This window comes from Microcaecilia unicolor, chromosome 3 (assembly GCF_901765095.1).
Source record: "Microcaecilia unicolor chromosome 3, aMicUni1.1, whole genome shotgun sequence".
NCBI classification, from domain to species: Eukaryota; Metazoa; Chordata; class Amphibia; order Gymnophiona; family Siphonopidae; genus Microcaecilia; species Microcaecilia unicolor.
Window position 1 is genome coordinate 280,348,849 of NC_044033.1, and position 16,348 is coordinate 280,365,196.

General features: G+C 46.8%; 1 protein-coding gene across 1 annotated transcript in view; it reads left to right on the forward strand.

Moving 5' to 3' along the window:
* The window catches only part of TARBP1 (TAR (HIV-1) RNA binding protein 1), a 919,966-nt gene that overhangs the window by 146,477 nt on the left and 757,141 nt on the right, over positions 1–16,348 (forward strand). The window lies entirely within an intron of this gene.

Below are 16,348 nucleotides of genomic sequence, written 5' to 3' on the forward strand. Positions count from 1 at the left end.
ATGCATTAATCTCGTTATTAACACGTTAAATGTGCAGCTCTAGTGCAGATCCCTTATCTGTGCTTTGGAGTCAAGGGTGACACTCGGCAGGTCCCACCATTGTTGCTTCTGCTGATTTCCACCTTTCCAAATCCATTAATCAGCTGCTGTTTCCTCTGTTCTTTGGGAGGAAAATCACCCGTGGAGTTTCCATCTATTTCTTTATATTGCAGTCTCTGGTACGTTCAGGCAATGGATGTCTGGGTGTGGTCTCCTTTCCTGCTCTTGGTGGACACCAGTCGGGGCAATGCAGCCATAGCTTGCTGGAGTCAGATGCCTATTGCTTGGGCGAAGGTCCTCCGAGTGTGTCTCCTTTTCATTCTCTTCTGTGAAGGTCTGCTATGTGATCCTTGTGACACACATTTTCCAGACCTTGTCCGGTTGATGGTTTTGCCTAGGTCTAAAGCGTCCTTTGGGATGTCAGTTCTTTTTGCGGGTGTTTTCTGGTTGTCGTCCTACTTATGGACTGCTTTGCTACATCACACAAGTCGCTAGGTTCATCTGCTGCTGATAAGGAAAAATTATGCTTTACCTGATAATTTTCTTTCCTTTAGTCACAGCAGACGAATCCAGAGTCCCACCCTTTTACAAGGTTGACACTATAAGTTCAGTCTGTTTCTCTGCTTAGGTTTCTTGCTGTGGAAACCTGATTCTGCTAGTTGACAGGTTTGTTTCATTTCTGTGAGGAGGGAGAAATGTTTGCCTTATTATTCCTTCTGCTTTGTTATGAGAAATACTGACTGATCAAGGAGCATACTGTCCCATATGGCAGAGTTCAGTTTAGTACTCTGTATTTCCACCCACTGGTAGATGGTCATAACCCACAAGTCTCTGGATTCGTCTGCTGTGACTAATAGAAAATTATCAAGAAAGATATTAGAGTGGAGGAGTGGCCTAGTGGTTAGAGCACTGGTCTTGACATCCAGAGGTGACCAGTTCAGATCCCACTTTTACTCAATGTGATCTTGGGCAAGTCACTTAACCCTCCATTGCCTCAGGTAAAACTTAGATTGTGAGCCTTCTAGGGACAGAGAAAATACTTGAGTGTATCTGAATGTAACACACCTTGAGCTACTACTGAAAAGATGTGAACAAAATCTAAATAAAAAAATAAAATAAATATTTTTCTATAAATAAATTAAAATTGTTCGTACCAGGCCTCAACAATGCACAGAGCCTTTGGTCAAGTGGTATTGACCAGTTTGTCCCTATAAGTTAACAACTCTCGCAGCTGACTACACACTGTGCTGTAAAGATTAACATAATATGAAACTGAGCAGCCCCAAGACTGGGAGTCATCCCCTTGTACATCGTACTCGTTCCTGCTTGGCAACATAAAAGCAGCACTGCTTGCCTGTAACAGGTGCTTTTAGTAGACAGTTAGGGCTGGTATTAAACATTCAAGGGCCCAGGGCAGAAACAGGCTAGGCTGGTATTAAACATTCATAGTAGATGACAGAGAAAGACCTGTACAGTCCATCCAGTCTGCCCAACAAGATAAACTCATATGTGCTACTTTATGTGTATACCTGACCTTGATTTGTATCTGCCAATTTCAGGGCACAGACCGTTGAAGTCTGCCCAGCACTAGCCCTGCCTCCCAACCACTAGGCCTGCCTCCCACCACCGGCTCTGCCACCCAATCTCCGCTGAGCTTCTGAGGGATCCATTCCTTCTGAACAGGATTCCTTTATGTTTATCCCACGTTACTGTTTTCATCTCCACCACCTCCCGCGGGAGGGCATTCCAAGTATCCACCACTCTCTCCGTGAAAAAATACTTCCTGACATTTTTCTTGAGTCTGCCCCCATTCAATCTCATTTCATGTCCTCTAGTTCTACCGCCTTCCCATCGACAGAAAAGGTTTGTTTGCGGATTAATACCTTTCAAATATTTGGACATCTGTATCATATCACCCCTGTTTCTCCTTTTCTCCAGGGTATACATGTTCAAGTCAACAAGTCTTATAACGCGAATTCCATACTATTCTTGTAGCTTTTCTTTGCACTGCTTCAATTTGTTTTACATCCTTAGCAAGATACGGCCTCCAAAACTGAACACAATACTCCAAGCGGGGCCTCACCAACGATTTATACAGGGGCATCAACACCTCCTTTCTTCTGCTTGTCACACCTTTCTCTATACAGCCTAGCAACCTTCTAGCTACGGCCACCGCCTTGTCACACTGTTTCGTCACCTTTAGATCCTCAGATACTATCACCCCAAGATCCCTCTCCCCGTCTGTACATATGAGACTCTCACCGCCTAACACATACGTCTCCCGTGGATTTCTATTCCCTAAGTTCATCAGTTTGCATTTCTTCGCATTGAATTTTAATTGCCAAACCTTAGACCATTTTTCTAGCTTCTGCAGATCCTTTTTCATGTTTTCTACTCCCTGGGTGTCCACTCTGTTACAAATCTTAGTATCATCCGCAAAAAGGCAAACTTTACCTTCTAACTCTTCGGCAATGTCACTCACAAATATATTGAACAGAATCGGCCTCAGCTCCAATCCCTGAGGCACTCCACTACTCACCTTTCCCTCATCCGAGCGAATTCCATTAACCACCACCCTCTGGCGTCTGTCAGTCAATCAGTTCCTAATCCAATTCACCACGTTCCTCCTGTGGGGAACCGTGTCAAAAGCTTTGCTGAAATCTAAGTAGATTATGTCTATAGCACGTCCATGATTCAATTCTCCGGTCACCCAGTCAAAGAATTCAATGATATTCATTTGGCACGATTTACCTTTGGTAAAACCATGTTGTCTCGGATCTTGCAACTTATTGGCTTTCAGGAAATTCACTATCCTTTCCTTCAGCATCGCTTCCATTACTTTTCCAACAACCAAAGTGAGGCTTACCGGCCTGTAGTTTCCAGCTTCTTCCCTATCACCACTTTTGTGAAGAGTGACCATATCCGCTGTTCTCCAATCCCATGGAACCTCTCCCGTCTCCAAGGATTTATTAAACAAATCTTTAAGAGGACCCTCCAGAACCTCTCTGAGCTCCCTCAATATCCTGGGGTGGATCCCATCTGGTCCCATGGCTTTGTCCACCTTTAGATTTTCAAGTTGTTCATACACACTCTTCCGTGAACGGTGCTATATTCACTTCATTCTCATATGTAGTTTTGCCAGTCAATTTTGGTCCTTCTCCAGGATTTTCTTCAGTGAAAATAGAACAAAAGTATCTATTTAGCAAATTTGCTTTTTCTTCACCATTATCTACATAGCAGTTCACAGCATCTTTCAGTCTCACAATTCCTTTTTTAGTCTTCCTCCTTTTACTAATATACCTGAAGAAATTTTTGTCACCCCTCCTTACATTTCTAGCCATTTGTTCTTCCGCTTGCACTTTCGCCAGACGTATCTCTCTCTTGGCTTCTTTCAGTTTCATCCGTGTTCCTCTTCTTGAGTTTTTCTGTATTTCTGGAACGCCAACTCTTTAGCCTTTATTTTCTCAGCCACTTGCTTGGAGAACCATATCGGTTTCCTTTTTCTCTTGCTTTTATTTATTCTCTTTACATAAAGGTTTGTGGCCATATTTATAACTTCTTTCAGCCTGGACCACTGTCCTTCCACTTCTCGTTCGTCCTCCCAGCCCATCAGCTCCTTCCTCAGGTATTTCCCCATTTTACTAAAGTCAGTATGTTTGAAATCCAGGACTTTGAATTTTGAGTGACCACCTTCCACTTCAGCTGTCATAGCAAACCAAACTGTTTAATGGTCACTGCTGCCCAGGTGGGCATGTAGAGTATGTTCTTTACAAGAGGTACTTAGCTGACAGAACACTACTAAATAGCACTATCCTGGACTTGTGTCTAGGGAATCGTACCTCTTTATCCCAATGACAAACTAGCTGTGCTGGAAAAGGAACAATGCCTCAGAAGGAATATATATATTATTTATTATGTAAAATATATGTATAAAAATAGTTCTGCAGCAAAATGCCAAGCGAAATACAAGAACTTGCTATGCAAAGATATTATAACCAAAATACAGGTAATGACATATGATTATCCTAATGAACTAACTAAATGAGTGATTACATAACCAATTACAGTACTGAAATTCTAATGATTAGCATCAGAAGTTACACCACATGTCTTATGCAAAATACTGTAGCAGCTAAATTCACAGACCACATGTCATGACATAACCCATCTGCCACAGAATAAAGACCAGGACTAATTATCCCCCTGGCCATAGGAATAAATCCTGATCTCACCCTGCAGTCTGTGGCAGACTTCCAAATGGTTCCGAAGTGGATTTCTCCTCTCGACTCGAGCTGAATTCTCAGCGACGCTCTCAGTCCAGGAATAAGGGCCAAAAGTTGAATTCTGGATGCAAATGGTACAGTCTTAGATAAGGCCTGATGTTGTAGCTGAGCAGGCCTTGTCAGTTGGTTACAAGGCGCGCAGTTCACTGGTGTTAGGAAAATCAGTCTCTGGCTCTTTCGAGCGTTCTGTTCACCTGCTAATCCTTCGGTCATCTCCTTTCTTCAGTCCAAACCTTTTGGTATCCAAGGGTCAGATGATACCTGTGGATCAATCACATACGATGACATAATGTCCAGCCAGCTTCATGGTCAAGAAGCAAGCCTTTGTTCAATGGCATGCAAACTCCCTGTCTGCTCAGATACTTCTGGAGCCCTGTGTTTCTCTCCTACAATCTTCCCAGGAGATAGCAGCCAGTTTGCAACACAGAATATGTCCTTGGATGAAATCATCTTGCAATGCTCAGCAGTAATGTTCCTTTGTAACCAAGCTGGTTTCTGATGGTTACAGATGTATTCAGGTCATTGGCTGAAGAATCCATATTGTTGTAAAATAATGGTTCAGGCTTGTATAGGCCAAGATCAGCAAAGGTGAGATCTCAGGTAAATACCCCTACAGGCACCCACTTGGGCATTTGACACACTATCCTCATTTGTGAGCATCAGATCCAGCGTCGCACTCTCCCTCGTGGGTTCCGCCACCATTTGTCTGAGCAGAGCACTTTGGAAAGCATCCGCGATCTCTCTACTTCTTTCCGATTTCGCAGATGGAACCTTCCAATCTACATCCGGCAGATTGAAATCTCCCAGCAACAGCACCTCTCTCTTCTTTCCCAACTTTTGAATATCTGCGATCAGATCTTTATCTAGATCCTCCAATTGTGTTGGAGGTCTGTAGACAACACCCACGTGGACAGAGGTTCTATCATCTCTTTTTAAGTGATCTATATTGCTTCTTCCTTTCCACAGGTCCTTATCTTTTCAGTCGCTGCGATATCATTTCTCACATACAGATCTACTCCTCCACCTTTACGACTCTCTCTATCCTTCCTAAATAGATTATAGCCTGGTATGTTTGCATCCCATTCATGGGAACCATTGAGCCATGTCTCTGTGATTGCAACAACGTCTAAGTCTGCCTCCAATATCAGGGCTTGAAGGTCATGAACTTTATTGCTTAGACTGCGAGCATTTGTGGCCATCACTTTCCATCTACATTTCCGTGGAAATTTTATTTTCTGTTTAGTTTCTTGTTTAGTCTCACTTCCTGCTTTGTTGGTAAGAAGTGATTTGCTAAGATAGTTGTTTTCATTTCTTTCTTTTCTACTGACGCATCTTGTCTTTAGCTTTAGCTAGGGGTGACCACTTGAAGTGAACTGCCTCCATATGCCACCCCCACCTTCTAGTTTAAATGCCTAGAAATATATTGTCTGAATTTCTCCCCAAGGATTTTTTTTCCTGCCACAGTGAGATGCAGCCCATCGTTACAGTATAGTATTTTGTTTTTCCATGTACTGCCCCATCCTCCTATGTACCTAAATCCTTCTTGGTGACACCAGGCTTTGAGCCAGCTATTGGCATTCTCAGTACTTTGCAATCTTTTCTTTCCCTTTCCAAAGGTAGGTAGTACTTCAGAGAAAGCTATTGTTTGTATCAAAGGTTTTAACCCCTCTCCCAGCTCCTGAAAAGCTCTCTACGTGGCAAGTGGGGTATTACTGGACAAGTCATTTTTTCCCAGGTAGATAACATCAGTGTTTGACTCCTTAGTTTCTTCTCTGATTATAGAGATTTGCTTGGTTCTCCTGGTAGCTGAAGAGCCTGGAAGGCATTTCACTTTGCATGGCCCCTTGAACTGTGTTTCAAAGTTAATGCCTCTGATAATGGAATCCCCTAGTAGCAACAGTTTCCTGGAATGAGTTTGAACATTAGTGATTTGGTGGTGTCTTTTCTCTTTGGGTACCTTCGTATCTTTTTGTTCCACCTTCATTGCTTTTTCTTCCGCTTCAGTTCTGTTTTCATGAACATCACAGTGCTGTAATGGAGCAAAAGAATTCTGTAGGGGCAACACTTGTGAGGACGGATGCTTCTGTGTCACATAACAAAGTCTGCCTGAGCCTACCGTGAACCATCTATTTTATCCTTTGAGGCAGTGGTGAGAATTTGGTATGATTCTGTGCAGTCCTAGAAGCTGCTTTAAGTGCATCCAATTCCTGCTTTACTGAGCTTCTGTTTTAAACTAGCAAGCTGAAGACAGGCAAGCCTTAAGTCTCTAGATGTACATAAGTACATAAGTAGTGCCATACTGGGAAAGACCAAAGGTCCATCTAGCCCAGCATCCTGTCACCGACAGTGGCCAATCCAGGTCAAGGGCATCTGGCACGCTCCCCAAACGTAAAAACATTCCAGACAAGTTATACCTAAAATTGTGGAATTTTTCCAAGTCCATTTAATAGCGGTCTATGGACTTGTCCTTTAGGAATCTATCTAACCCCTTTTTAAACTCCGTCAAGCTAACCGCCCGTACCACGTTCTCTGGCAACGAATTCCAGAGTCTAATTACACGTTGGGTGAAGAAAAATTTTCTCCGATTCGTTTTAAATTTACCACACTGTAGCTTCAACTCATGCCCTCTAGTCCTAGTATTTTTGGATAGCGTGAACAGTCGCTTCACATCCACCCGATCCATTCCACTCATTATTTTATACACTTCTATCATATCTCCCCTCAGCCGTCTCTTCTCCAAGCTGAAAAGCCCTAGCCTTCTCAGCCTCTCTTCATAGGAAAGTCGTCCCATCCCCACTATCATTTTCGTCGCCCTTCGCTGTACCTTTTCCAATTCTACTATATCTTTTTTGAGATACGGAGACCAGTACTGAACACAATACTCCAGGTGCGGTCGCACCATGGAGCGATACAACGGCATTATAACATCCGCACACCTGGACTCCATACCCTTCCTAATAACACCCAACATTCTATTCGCTTTCCTAGCCGCAGCAGCACACTGAGCAGAAGGTTTCAGCGTATCATCGACGACGACACCCAGATCCCTTTCTTGATCCGTAACTCCTAACGCGGAACCTTGCAAGACGTAGCTATAATTCGGGTTCCTCTTACCCACATGCATCACTTTGCACTTGTCAACATTGAACTTCATCTGCCACTTGCACGCCCATTCTCCCAGTCTCGCAAGGTCCTCCTGTAATCGTTCACATTCCTCCTGCGACTTGACGACCCTGAATAATTTTGTGTCATCGGCGAATTTAATTACCTCACTAGTTATTCCCATCTCTAGGTCATTTATAAATACATTAAAAAGCAACGGACCCAGCACAGACCCCTGCGGGACCCCACTAACTACCCTCCTCCACTGAGAATACTGGCCACGCAATCCTACTCTCTGCTTCCTATCTTTCAACCAGTTCTTAATCCATAATAATACCCTACCTCCGATTCCATGACTCTGCAATTTCTTCAGGAGTCTTTCGTGCGGCACTTTGTCAAACGCCTTCTGAAAATCCAGATATACAATATCAACCGGCTCCCCATTGTCCACATGTTTGCTTACCCCCTCAAAAAAATGCATTAGATTGGTGAGGCAAGACTTCCCTTCACTAAATCCGTGCTGACTTTGTCTCATCAGTCCATGTTTTTGTATATGATTGTCCTTGAAACTAAAGCACCACAATTATTACAGAGAATAAAAGTCATCCTTATTGGTTGAAATGGGTATGAACAGCTGTACTGTGATGGGGTTGACAGTCTGCAAGATTGCCTGTGTGTGACTGAGGAGTAAAGTTAATGAGTTTTGGCTTGTCTATATATGACTGAAAAACCCTGGGGTGGGTGGGACTATAAGTCCCAGTGAGTCAGCCAAGTGCTGTATCAAAAAAAGTTCTCTAGATATGACCAGAACTGATACAGTCTGATCAATGAATTTTCAGTTGATGTAACTTTCAAATTCCACTAGAATAACTAGGACTGGCAGAACCTTTCCACAAGTTAGAATGCTACAGGACCAGAAGCAGGTAGAAAAGCCTATCCTCTATCAAAGCTAGGCAGGAAAGGAAAGAAGGTAGATATATGGGTATAGCTGATTAATAATGATTTTTGATTTTCCTGCCAATACGGTACTGCCAAACAGTGAGAGAAGCTTGATGAACAAGTTTAAGGAAGAGAAGGTAAAATGGGTCCAGGTCAGAAACAGGCTATATGCCTCCTTCAGATTAAGGCAGGTTTGGGGCCCCCTCTGGCTCCCTAAAGCCAGTCCTGTAGACAGAGGGATTGATAAGTTACACAAGCTCTCCATCCTCCCTAAAAGTTGCTTGCACTGAGTTTTGAAACCAACTGAAGAGCTGATGAGACCACTGTGCAATGGAAGGGGCTACACATTACTCTGATCTTTTCACAAAGGTCTGACCTCTGGTAGAGAAGTTCCATCCCTATGCCATTGAATGTCATCACCCACTTGTATGCCTTATCAATCCTGATGTCCACTGAAAACATCTGTTACAGGTAATCAGCATTGCTGGAGCAACATCAGGAATTTTGTTTTTCACAGAGGGTGGTGGATGCATGAAACAAATCATCCTGAGGGTGGAGGCCACAACAACAATGACAAACTTTAATAGGGTATAGAATAAGCATAGACATTCCTTATTTGCAAAATGTGAAAAGGTGATAGAAGCACAATCTAGTGGCATATGTTCAGCCGGGATCCACATAACACACACATGTGAGTCCTGGCTGAATATCGCCCTTGACAAATAATTCTAGCTTGGTACTGATCCCTCCTCCCACCCATCCGCCAAAGAAAATCTAAGATAGCCCCTCCCCTCTGGGCCTATCTTTGTGGATCCCTGGTGGTCTGTGGAAATTGGGCAGGAGTGATGCCTACTCCTGCCTGGTGCAGCCTGCTCTTCAAAATGGCTGCCACAACTTGTAGGGGTGAGAGGACGGACTGGTTTAGATTTTCTTGGAGGGATCTTAAAGGGGGGAGGGTTCTAAAGTTCTAGGAGTGGGAGGGGATTGGAAGAGGAGTGCCTCAGGACCTTAACAGCCACTACCCAGAGGTTTACTGGGCACTGGCTGATACTCAGACAACCTCACCACATAAAGTTAGGTCATTCTTTTTTCCCCGGTCCTAACTTTGTGGTTACCTAGCCAGTTAGTAGACTAAATATTGCTGCTAACTGGCTAGGTCACTGCTCCGCCCAAACTCTGCGTCCAGCTCGCTCCTCACCTTGCCAGTTAGGTGACGACTGGTTAGCAAGAATATTCAGCAGCACTGTCCACTTAAGTGCTGCTGAATACCCCCACCTAGCCCCAACCAGGTGATTTAATAAGTGGTCAAGAGCCTCTCCTGGCCATTTAAATTGCTTTGAATATCTACCCAGTAATCTGGAGTGTTGAAATTCCTTGTGAAAATTCAGGCTCTCATGCTGTGGTGAAAGAGTTGAACTAGCAGCTAGGTGATAGCAAATTCTCTGAGGACAAGCAGGCTCAATCTTCTTACGCATGGGTCGTCTTCCACGATGGCCCCAGGAGACCGGAACGTTATAGAAAAACCTAAAAGTTTGAAGAATGCTCCGTCGCACAGGCCCGAGTGCACCGCGCATGCGCGAGTGGCTTCTCGCCCGCGACGCGAGCGTGACCCAACTAGTTCTTTTTTCTCCGCGCTTTGAGAGAGTTGTGCTAGATTGCTGCTCTCTTGTTCCAGGAGATTCGCTTTTTTCGTATTTATCGCGCCTTCCTTTTTGTTTTCATTTAATTAATATAATTAAAAAAAAAAAATTTTCCCTTATTTTTTAAAGGATTTTCTCACATTTTTCAAGTTTCTTTTCTTTTTCGTTGCGGCCGCGTTATTTATTTATTTTTTTTCCCTTTTTTGTGCCTTTTTAATTGGCACAATCGAGCCTTTTAATTTCGTGGATGCTATTTTCCCGCCCATGTCATCGAAGACTCCCAGCGGCTTCAAACGCTGTACTCGCTGGAACCAGACCATCTCGAGTACCGACCCCTACGCGTGGTGCCTCCAGTGTCTTGGGCCCGATCATCTTCCAGCCGCCTGTAAGCTGTGTAAGTTAATGAAGAAAAGGACCCAGGTGGCTTGACAGGCTCAGCGTGAGAGGCTTTTTTTTCTATCAGTCTGGTCCTTCGGTGTCGACATCGGTACCGAGGTCGGCGGCGTCAACGTCGAGGGAAGCAGCACCGAGAGTCAAGGTAATGGCTGCTGAGAGGCCACTTCGAGCTGGGAGCAGCGAGGCATCGAGTGGGTCTCCATCCATCTCTAGGCCTACCGATATGCATACCTCCCCTGGGACCGACCTGAGTCAGACCTGGCCCCGAGGAGGCGTGAGGATTCCTCATCGGTACCGAGGAGTGTCGACGAGGGGCGTCGATCAAAGGCGAAGAAGCACCATCATCGATCTCCTTCCATGCACGATACCGAGAGCTCCGGGGAGCCAAGCGAGTCAGCACCCGAGAAGCGTCAGCACCAGGAGGACTTCTTACCCTCTATTCAGGAGGTGCTGATGCGTCGGCCGTCCGGCAGCCGGTACCGGCTCTTGAGCCCCCTCAGATTCTGGCACCGACTCCTGCACCGGCCCCACAGCCTTTTCCAATGGCAGCTCTCGATGAGCGTATCCGGGCCCTTCTTCCAGAACTTCTGAAAGGATTGCTTTGTCACTCTGCCTCGGTTTCGGGGGTGCTTGCGCCTTCCGTACCAACTGCAAAGACGACATCGGGGCCATCACCTGTGAGGAGGTCCCCACCCTCGATGCCGCTTGCGGTACCGGAGCCGATTACCATCCAAGTTGACTCCCCCTCAACGTCGATGGAGGACGCTTCACCAGAGTCCAGGCAGGGGTCGACTTCTTAGCATCCCCCATGAGGTCGTCGATCCTTGAAGTCGAGATAGGCTCGGATTCGGGCTGCTCTTATGGAGCTTCTGTCCGATACCGAAGAGGAGCGCTCATGGGGAGAGGAGGAAGACCCCAGGTATTTTTCGGAGGAAGACTCCTGTGGGCTTCCCTCTGATCCTACTCCACCGATTGAAGTAAGGATGTCTCCACCTGAGAGTCTTACTTTATCATCCTTTGTACGGGAAATGTCTAAGGACATTCCATTCCCTATGGAGGCTGTGGATGAGCCCAGGGCTGAGATGCTCGAGGTCCTGGATTATCCATCTGCACCTGCAGAGGTTGCAACGGCCCCCCCTGCACAATACACTCAGGGAAGTGATGATGTGGAATTGGTCTTGCCCTCTTTCTAATCCAGTGGTCCCCAAGAAGTCCGAGTCCCAGTACAGAGTCCATGGAGAGCCTGTAATGGTGAAGGCCCAACTTTCTCCCGATTCCATGGTGGTGGACTCTGCTCTCAGAAGAGCCAAGAGTACTAGAGACTATGCCTTGGTGCCCCCAGGCAGAGAGTCTAGGACCTTGGATTCTTTTGGGAGGAGAACGTATCAGGCTGGAATGCTTGCCCCCAAGATACAAACATACCAGCTTTACACGAGCATTTACTTACGGAACTCGGTGAGGCAACTGTGCAGTTTAGTTAACGCACTTCCTCCGGAGCTTGCTGAACCTTTTCACCAGGAGGTCAGGCAGCAGAAGGCATGTCGCAAATTCCTGGCCAGGGGGTCTTAAGACACTTTTGATGTAGCATCCCGAGTAGCTGCTCAAGATATAGTGATGTGCAGACTTTCATGGCTGCATGTCTCTGACCTGGATCAGAAGACCCAGCAGCGAATGGCGGATGTTCCTTGCCAGGGGGATTCTATTCCAGGTACTTCCTTGTGCAAAAGAAAACAGGGGGGATGCGTCCCATCGTACACCTAAGGGCCCTGAACAAATTCATAGTCCGAGAAAAATTCAGAATGGTTTCCCTGGGCACCCTTCTTCCCATGATTCAGGAAAATGATTGGCTATGCTCTCTGGACTTAAAGGAAGTCTATACACACATCTCGGTTCTCCCAACTCACAGGACGTGCCTTCGATTTCAGCTGGGTGTAATCCGTTGGGTTGGTCGTGAGCCCTGGCCGAGGCCAGCAGGCGCCGACCCAGGCCAAGGGGAGACCGACCCACCACCGCACACCCCAGCTACACAATACCCCCTAAGCTACCCCTCCCCCCAGTCCCTCAGGAAGAAAGGAAATAGGCATACAGGCGGGCCTCGCGGCCGAACCGGAACCCACGCAGACGGAGCCACTCGTGCGAGCCTCACGGCTGAACTGGAACCCAATCACACACAGGGAGGGGTGAAAGAACCCAGAGGGCCACAAGATGCCAGAAACGCACTGAACACCAGCAATAAGGCAGAGGGGGAAACAAAGGACCAGAGCGGGCCACGCCCACGCAGGGGACTAGCGCAGGACAGGGGAACTAACACAGCAACCCCCCCCCCCCCCCCACCAGGGTAGGCGCCCCAGGCAGAAGCCAGAGGAACCAAACACAAAAGGAAGGCAGAAAGCCTTTGCCTCAAACCCACTGTAGACAGAGGCACACAGAACACAAAGGGTTAAACTCACTGAGCCAGCAGGCCGGGACACTGGGAAGAGAAATCCTTAAAACAAACAAACAAAGGAGAACGCTCTCACTCAGCCCAGAGCCCGGGAGGCTGAGCAATGCCCAGCCCCCACTAAACAACCGAGCAGCTGACCCTGATTACAGAGCTACGTACACACACACACACAGCAGCAGCTAACCCAGAGGGAAGGAAAAGAATACTCTAAATCAACACAGATCCCTGTCAGAACCTAGAGCACGTTCTGAGAGAAACCTATCAGGCTTTCCTGTTACTACCAAGAAGTAACGCAAAAGCAGAGAAACTCCTCAGCTGCAGGCTAAAGTACATCAGCACAACCCCTGGCAGCCAATCAGAAGAGACGTCCCCCCTCCCCCTCAGCCAAACCGGCAGAATCATAACACTGGGAACTCAGCACGTTCAGTACTGTGTACTGCCCTTTGGCCTAGCATCTGCGCCCAGGGTCTTCACAAAGTGCTTGGCAGTTGTCGCAGCATCGCTGCGCAGACTGGGAGTGCATGTGTTCCTTATCTCTACGATTGGCTGGTGAAGAACACTTTGGAGGGCAGGGGCTCTACGGTCCATGCAGATGACTATTCAACTGCTGGAACTACTGGGGTTTGTAATAAATTATCCCTATTGGAGTTCATTGGAGCTCTGTTGGACACATGAACGTCTCGAGCTTATCTTCCCCAGGCAAGGGCAGACAATCTTCTGGCCCTAGTGTCCTTGGCTCGGGCATCTCAACAGATCACAGCTCGGCAGATGTTGAGACTTTTAGGGCACATGGCCTCCACAGTTCATGTGACTCCCATGGCACGCCTACATATGAGATCAGCTCAATGGACCCTAGCTTCCCAGTGGTGTCAGGCTACAGGGGATCTAGAGGATGTCATCCATCTCTCCACCGTCTTTTGCAGTTCCCTTCAGTGGTGGATCATTCGATCCAATCTGAGCTTAGGACTTCCATTCCAAATTCTTCAGCCACAGAAAGTGCTGACCATGGATGCATCCCTCCTAGGGTGGGAAGCTCATGTACATGGGTTTCACACTCAAGGAGCTTGGTCCTTTCAGGAGAAGCATCTTCAGATCAACTTCCTGGAATTATGAGCGATCTGGAACGCTCTCAAGGCTTTCAGAGATCGGCTGTCCAATCAAATTATTCTTATTCAGACAGACAATCAGGTTGCCATGTATTACACCAACAAGCAGGGGGGCACCAGATCTCGCCCTCTGTGTTAGGAAGCCATCAAGTTGTGACTTTGGGTTCTCCAGGCCACGGATCTGGCAGGCGTAAACAACAGTTTGGCCGACAGATTGAGCAGCATAATGCAACCTCACGAGTGGTCACTGAACATGGATGTTTTCCGCAAGATCTTCCGAGCGTGGGGCACCCCCTCGGTGGATCTTTTTGCCACTCAGATCAATCACAAGGTCCCTCAGTTCTGTTACAGACTTCAGGCCCACGACAGGCTAGCGTCAGATGCTTTTCTCCTACATTGGGGGACAGGCCTTCTGTATGCATATCCTCCAATACCTCTACTAAGGAAAATGCTGAAACTCAGGCAAGACCACAGAACCATGATTCTGATTGCGCCTTTCTGGCCCCGTCAGATCTGGTTTCCTCTTCTTCTGGAGTTGTCCTCCGAAGAACCGTGGAGATTGGAGTGTTTTCCGACCCTCATCACTCAAGTCGAGGGGTCGCTTCTACATCCCAACTTCCAGGCTCTTACTCTCACGGCCTGGATGTTGAGAACTTAGAAGTTGCCTCCTTAGGCCTTTCAGAGGGTGTTTCCAGAGTCTTGCTTGCTTCCAGGAAAGATTCCACGAAAAAGTGTTATTCTTTTAAATGGAGGAGGTTTGCCGTCTGGTGTGACAGCAAGGCCCTAGATCCCTTTTCTTGTCCTACACGGTCCCTGCTTGAATACCTTCTACACTTATCAGAGTCTGGTCTCAAAACCAACTCCATATGGGTTCACCTTAGTGCAATTAGTGCTTACCATCAGTGTGTAGAAGGTCAGCCTATCTCTGGACAGCCTTTAGTTGTTCGCTTCATGAGTGGTTTGTTTTTGTCAAAGCCCCCTGCCAAACCTCCACCAGTGTCATGGGATCTCAACATCGTTCTCACCCAGCTGATGAAAGCTCCTTTTGAGCCACTGAATTCCTGCCATCTGAAGTACTTGACCTGGAAGGTCATTTTCTTGGTGGCTGTTACTTCAGCTCATAGAGTCAGTGAGCTCCAAGCCCTAGTAGTGCATGCACCTTGCATCAAATTTCACCATAACAGAGTAGTCCTCCGCACTTACCCTAAGTTCTTGCCGAAGGTGGTGTCGGAGTTCCATCTGAACCAGTCAATTGTCTTGTCAACATTTTTTCCCCCGTCCTCATACTCCCCCTGATGAGGACAAGTTGCACACCTTGGACTGTAAGAGAGCATTGGCCTTTTACGTGGAGCGGACAAAGCCCTATCGACAGTCTGCCCAGCTGCTTGTTTCTTTTAATCCAAACAGGATGGGAGTTGCCATCGGAAAACGCACCATCTCCAATTGGCTAGCAGATTGCATTTCCTTCACTTATGCCCAAGCTGGGCTGACTCTAGAGGGTCATGTCACGGTTCAGAATGTCAGAGCCATGGCTGCATCAGTGGCTCACTTAAAGTCAGCCTCCATTGAAGAGATTTGCAAGGCTGCAACGTGGTCATCAGTCTACACATTCACATCTCACTATGGCCTTCAGCAGGATACCCGACGCGACATTCGGTTCGGGCAGTCGGTGCTGCAGAATCTGTTCGGGTTTTAGAATCCAACTCCACCCTCCTAGGCCCATTTCTGTTTTGTTCCAGGCTACACTCTCACTTAGCTGTGCTTCTTTTTAGGTCAATCTAAGTTACATCCTCGCCGTTGCGAGGCCCTATTGACCAATGTTTATTGTTTTGAGTGAGCCTGGGGGCTAGGGATACCCCATGCGTAAGAAGATAGAGCCTGCTTGTCCCCGGAGAAAATGAAGATACATACCTGTAGCAGGTATTCTCCGAGGACAGCAGGCTCTCAATATTCTTACAACTCTCCCTCCTCTCCGTTGGAATTGTTTTTTTTCACTTATCTTGTTTTGCTTTTTATTTAACTAGTTAGGTCACACTCGCGTCGTGGGCGGGAAGACACTTGCGCATGAGCGGTGCACTTGGGCCCGCACGACGGAGCATTCTTCAAACTTCTAGGTTTTTCAATAAAGTTTCGGTCTCCTGGGGCCGTCGTGGAGGACGACCCATGCGTAAGAATATTGAGCCTGCTGTCCTCGGATAATACTTGCTACATGTATGTATCTTCATTTTACAGTGATAACTAGGAACTGTAGCAGAAATGCAGGGGCTATTAAGCAGGCTACACATAGGCCCTAGAAAGCCAGATGTTTGAGCAACAGCTGCACTGTGTTGTTTTTTCTTTTTAGATCAGCGTTTCTCAAACCGGGTCTGGGGGACCCACAGGTAGTCATGTTTCCAGGTA